At 42.0% G+C, this 5,222-nt stretch overlaps 1 pseudogene; it reads right to left on the reverse strand.

Annotated features, from left to right (window-relative positions):
• Positions 1-1,764: 1,764 nt before the first annotated feature.
• Positions 1,765-4,313, reverse strand: LOC138411516 (uncharacterized; annotated as a pseudogene).
• Positions 4,314-5,222: the final 909 nt, after the last annotated feature.

The following is a 5,222-nucleotide window of genomic DNA, read 5'->3' on the forward strand; positions in this document are numbered from 1 at the left end:
CTGGTCTGAAGTCAGTGGGGCAGTACTTCACTGTTATTTCAAGAATGCATTATGAAGACAGTGATAGGCAAGTGCATAACAAATTCATACTCTGCTTGTTTCATACACAGGAATGTGCACAAGTGATGACAAATGAAATTGACCAATTGCGGCCTTACACATTTAACCTTTTACCTCAGCAGAGAATAATTCTACACTGCCTGCCAAATCCACCATTGTGATCAATCCACCTATAAGTGCACCTGCGGGAAATGTCACTTATTTCTTTGTTACATATTAATAAAGATTAATTGAACAAAGCATCCAGCAACCTAATCTGAACATATCCTGGTCACAATGCATTTATCCAGTAAAAAACACATTTCAATGGAAGGTGAAAACCAGGTGTTAGGTGTGAGATGGACAGTGTTGATTATATATCTTGTCACAAACACATCTTTAATGTACAAAAGACATGCAAATGTTTTTAATATAACCTGTAATTGTGAAAATCTGTCCACATAGACAGCATTTCAGCTGAGTTATTGACTCGTCCGATTCACACACATAACTAGATCGTTTGTTGGCCACTGATTGTTCCAAAACGTCCTTCAACCTGATACAATGCTTGAACACACTCTGTAGATGCAGGATTAGCACCAGAGCTTCTGCTGCTGCCCTGTCCAGGCCCTGTATTGTCCTGCTAATGCTACACCCTCTCTGTGAACACTGTTATTCTGGCTGAAGATTGGGTAGACTGATAGAGTTAAAGGTTAACAACCACTGTTTTCTGTCTTTTTGCTGGTTTTCTGTTCAGCTCAAGAGAAAAACGTTGTGTAAAAGCCTGTTACCGCTCCAGTGGGGGCTGAATTAAGCCCGGTAAATTGCCTCAATTGATGTCACTTGGGTCAGCATGAGTTGGTCCTGGAAAACTACGGGTGATTTTAAAAACTGATTTTGCTGTAGCCTGCACATCTGTCTTGCATCATCAACTGTTCTAGGTTCTAATATTTTATAATTCTGCCTGGACTAGACCTGCATTCCTTAAAACTAGACATGTTTGACAGAAGTTGCAGGACTTACAATGTCTAATCTTCTGACCATTGTTAGCCTTAAGGAACTAGTCAGTGACTTTTTTTTAAAGGCCCCTGTATGAACTGGCCTTAAACTTCTTCAATTCAAGTGCACAAAAAGTTCTGTCCATAGACTGTATGAGTGTATGTGTGAATGGGTGAATGGAAATGTACTGTAAAGTCCTTTGAGTGGTCATCAAGACTAGACAAGCGCTATATAAATACAGACCATTAAACTAAGCTTTTAAAGATTATACAACTACATGTTTCTATTAGGTGCTTTCGCAGTTTTTCCTCACAGATGGAAATGTCTCCGATAAAAAAGACAGAAGGACAGCTGCATGTGAGCACATTCACACATGCACTGACACAGCACATGCTGTCGCAGACACTTGCAGGTTACATATGGTACGTTTGCACAGACATGCATGTGTTAGCACACCCAGTCTGAGCGTAATTATAAATGGGGTACCTGTTTTTTTTCTGCCATGTGCAATTACAGCACAGGAAGAACTTATCTGCATATGTGAATAATTTAGCATAATAACGCATCTCTGGAGTCTTTCATCATGCCTCAGGTGGCATCTGTGTGTCTCAGTCTGTCACATATGTGCTCTAATAATAACACCAAGCAGCCCTTGAAAAGTAGGATCAGAAAGCGACAGCTGGGGCCATATTCTGTCGTTGTAAGGAACCACACTCAACAGTGAATTCAACTGCATGCATGTTTGATGGTGTCATAATTTGACGCAATTTCCTTATTAAGGCCTGCTTCTGACATGGGGTAACACCTCAGTGCGAAGGGTTGACCACACTTACTGGTAGTGTTTAGTATTCGTGTTTTGAAGCAGATGCGGGCAGCCACAGGTTACCAGTGAAGGGAATGGAGCGGAGTAGTGTGGGTGAATATAGGTAAGTTAAAGACCAGTGGAGCTGCTGCATTCTGGATGAGCTGCAGAGTTCGGATAGCACTAGCAGGTAGACCAGCCAGGAGGGAGTTGCAGTCGTCTAGGTGTGAGATGACCAGAGCCTGGACCAGAACCTGTGCCACCCTCTGAGTGAGAAGCGATGTATTCTCCTGATGTTGTGCAGCATGTATCTACACGAGCTGGATGTTGCAGTAATGTTGGCAGTAAGGGAGAGTTGGCTGTCGAGTGTCACACCAAGATTCCTAGCAGTCTGAGTGGGGGCTACCACTGAGCTGTCAATGGTAATAGTCAGGTCGTGGGTGGGAGCCTTTCCCTGGAAAGAAAAATAACTAGTTCTTGTCAAGATTAATTTTCAGGTGGTGTGCAGACATCCACTGAGAGATGTCAGTCAGACAGGCAGAGATTTGTGCAGCTACCTGTGTTACAGATTGGGGAAAAGAGAGGATTAGTTGGATATCATCTGCATAGCTGTGGTTAGAAAAGCCATGTGAGTGAATGACAGAGCAGAGAGTGTCGGTGTACAGAGAGAAGAGGAGAGGACCCAGGACAGAAGAGAGCCCAGTAGTGAGAGGACAAGGTTCTGATACAGGTCCTCTCCAAGTTACCCGGTAAGTGCAGTCATTGAGGTAGGATGAGAGCAGGGAGACAGCAGAGCCTGAGACACCCAGGTCCTGAAGGGAGGAAATAAGGATCTGGTGGTTCACTGTGTCAAATGCAGCAGAAAGGTCTAGAAGGATGAGGACAGAGGAGAGAGAGGCTGCTCTAGCAGTGTGAAGTTGCTCAGAGACAGCAAGGAGGGGAGTCTCAGTTGAGCGGCCTGCCCTGAAGCCAGACTGGTTAGGATCCTGAAGATTGTTATGGTTAAGATGCACAATTGTAATATACTAAATTATTGAAAGGGCTCTGGAATATTGGTCAGTTTTATGTATTTGTCACTTAATGACAATCTTCATGCTCAAGATCAAATTTCAGCTCTGAGTGACATTTGAGTTCAGATGCTTTTATTTGATACTGACAGAAGTGAGGTGACAGGAAATGAGTCTTTACTGTGGAAGCACCCTGCTCTGATGTCAGCTTGTTCTATGCCGTTCAGCAGGAGCAGTTAATAGAGAACCTTAATCATCAACAAAAGCAAGTACTTCTTGTTGCTGACGATCCATGGCATTTATTAATTTATCATTGAAATAACTACTCGGCATCCATTCCCTCTTAGGACACAGTTGAATTTTCCAGTTGTAGGATTGCCCATTCATTTCAGTTAATGTAATGTTAATTATTTGATTTAATGTTTAATCTAAATAATAAATGTAATGATTCTTCTTGAAAAACATTACATCACAAAAAGTGAAAAGGCTTGAGTCTAAATATAATATAATAGTCCATAGACAAACTCTACTGCCATATAGATTATGATGGGATGAAAAGGGGACATCAGGTGATATAGCCTAATATATATATACAGCCATAAAGCCTGCTTTATGGGGAGTTGTCACTGGAGAGATGATTGACAAAACAGCAATGTGACAACAATATTTCTTTGATCCATGACTTTTCACAACCTTTACTGAATGTTTATTGTAACCATGACAGCAATGGTTCTTTTTTAAAAGCTTCCTTATTTTAACCCAGACATATGTTCCAAAATCTAACCAAGTTAACTTTCAGTTTGTTATCTTAACCATTATGATGAACCACCTGTACACCTGATGCTGGTCCCATTATGTGGCCATGTCAACAAAATCCAGTCCACCTGCTGCAGCAGAGGGTAGGCAGTTAGTCAGTGGACCTTGAGTTTGAATAAGCACAACTGTAATGGACGTAGCATTGCACACCACTTTATAAAGACTTTGAAATCCCAGGTTTAGTCAGTTCTGTTTTTCATGATGCCTCTGCTGACTGAGCAGTTTAGTTATATTTCTCCCTATCCTGCAAACAGATAATGCCCATTTCTTAAAACAAATCCAGCTCCATTTTAATTTCATGTTGGCCTTGATGTTACCCCCTGGCCTTTTTTGTTTTCCTGGCTGTGGTCTCTGTTGCTGTTGGTTTGCTCACCTCTGTGCTTAATCTGCTATGCCCTGGTCTCCTGCTTTGATTTGCCTGACTTCCTGGTTGCTGGGAGACTCCGCCTACTCATGATTGCTGACTCACTGCACCTGCATAGCCGAGTATAAAAGCCAGGCTGCATTCCACTGATCTCCTTCTCTCCTTGCACTGCCAAGCTCCTGCTCCTTGTCTGTGCTTTTGCTCTCCACCATACAACACAAGCTACACACACGGCTTTCACTACATCCTCCACCACACACTGACGACTGACCTGACATTCATACATTTTGTTATTCCTTTGATTGTCTTAAAATATGTTGCGTCGATTCAAGCTCTCTGTGTAGACCTTCTTTAATTGTTGTGGCCTAAAACGAGCTAGCCATAACACCCTTTCTTGCCTTTACAATGTTTCACCTGCAGTGCATATCAGTTAGCATATTCAGCTGTTCAGCCCCACATATTTTATCTATGGTATTGAAGACGGGCTGTGATTTCAACAATTGTAGATGTCTACTTCGACACATGATGCCCCTCACGCAATGCAGCATTAAGTGTTTAATAGTAGAAGTTAAAGAATGACCCTGCTTGTGTGTATCATTTAAGGTTATTCCAATAACCACTAGATGGCCTAATAGTCGAACCAAGAGTGTATAAATATGTGAAGAGCTCAATCAATGAAGCAGTTAGCATCTGAAAAATGTGGCTTCTAATGTCAGAATATTACCATCACCCAACCAACCACTTACTGCAGTTGTTTCAATCATTGGGTCAGGTCAAACACATATGTTCATTTGGTTGCATTGGAGTACGATGGCCATTTTTAATCACTAATAGGTAATGGGTCGATTTCAGAGCAGCTTCTTTCTGAATCAATATCATGACTGTAGCAATTTAGCGAGCTAAGATTGTAAGGCCACCATACTGTTGTCATCTAACATGTTCGAATCCACCATCTAATTTACTCATCCATAAATCTGGCTCTCAACATTATTTGACCAGCCAAGTGAGTGGGACCATATTGGACCAGCTGTTGGCAGTAGGTGGAACAAACGTCCTCAATCTTGATGATGTTAGCACCTTTCCCTGTCTTTAGCCAAATCTCCAATGCCATTTGAGGGTGTTTCATCACTGAGGGCCAGCTACAGGACTGCAAATGGACACCATCAACAGACTCCTGGAACACTTAACCCCACAT

Source organism: Paralichthys olivaceus, chromosome 9 (genome assembly GCF_024713975.1).
Source record: "Paralichthys olivaceus isolate ysfri-2021 chromosome 9, ASM2471397v2, whole genome shotgun sequence".
Classification (NCBI taxonomy): domain Eukaryota; kingdom Metazoa; phylum Chordata; class Actinopteri; order Pleuronectiformes; family Paralichthyidae; genus Paralichthys; species Paralichthys olivaceus.